Genomic DNA, 733 nt, shown 5'->3' with positions numbered 1-733 from the left:
CCTCCAGGTGTGTGCTTAGAGCTTGATGTGCCGAAAGGTGTCCTTTAGCCTGTGGTCACACCTTGCATGGAGAGCGTCATGCAGCTGTCAATCATTTCACAGCCACGCCCCCTCTTCATCTTCTCTCTGCCTTAAGCGTCTCCGCCACTCTCTCTTGACATTTCATGTCAGCATGTCAGAAGTCCGAGTGACGTTTTTAATGGCTGAGTGAGGGCACGATGCTGAAGCAGAGAGGCCACTTCAGCCAGAGAGACTTGTGCTAGGTGAGATCTGAAAAACAGACTCGCAACAGAAACAGACCAAAAAAGTATCGGTGAGATCAAAAGGCAAATGCAACATCCAGCAGAGGGCGTCTGAAGATTAGGGAACGGGCGACTGAAATCCATATGAGGCAAACTTTCCGGCTCTGCACTGCAGCTGGCCTCGTTGGCTTAGTTGGTAGCGCATCAGTCTCTTTATCTGAAGGTCCTGAGTTTGATCCTCACACGGGGCATGGCTGCTTGCTCTTTTCAAACACTTGCGGCAACTGTTCGCTCATAACCACGTCTGGAATGCGTGACCTTTACACGGGGGAGAAGCAACGCCGCATCCCTTTTCTAAAGAACATTCATATTCAGAAATAAGTCAAGAAATTTGCCATTACTTTTGCTGTCAGCCTGCCCATGTTGCCAAAGAAAGATTCACTCGGCGTCAACATGACAGAACAGCGATCACTTGAAAACACTGTTCCACA

At 49.1% G+C, this 733-nt stretch overlaps 1 non-coding gene across 1 annotated transcript; it reads left to right on the top strand.

The window, feature by feature from the left end:
* Positions 1 to 420: 420 nt before the first annotated feature.
* trnak-cuu (transfer RNA lysine (anticodon CUU)) lies at positions 421 to 493 on the top strand. Its single transcript has one exon. It is a non-coding gene; the product is annotated as a tRNA-Lys (tRNA).
* Positions 494 to 733: the final 240 nt, after the last annotated feature.

The sequence above is a fragment of the Lepisosteus platostomus genome, unplaced genomic scaffold (assembly GCF_059453375.1).
Source record: "Lepisosteus platostomus isolate fLepPlt1 unplaced genomic scaffold, fLepPlt1.hap1 Scaffold_115_H1, whole genome shotgun sequence".
NCBI lineage: Eukaryota > Metazoa > Chordata > Actinopteri > Semionotiformes > Lepisosteidae > Lepisosteus > Lepisosteus platostomus.
This window is presented reverse-complemented; position numbering and strand designations above follow the sequence as displayed.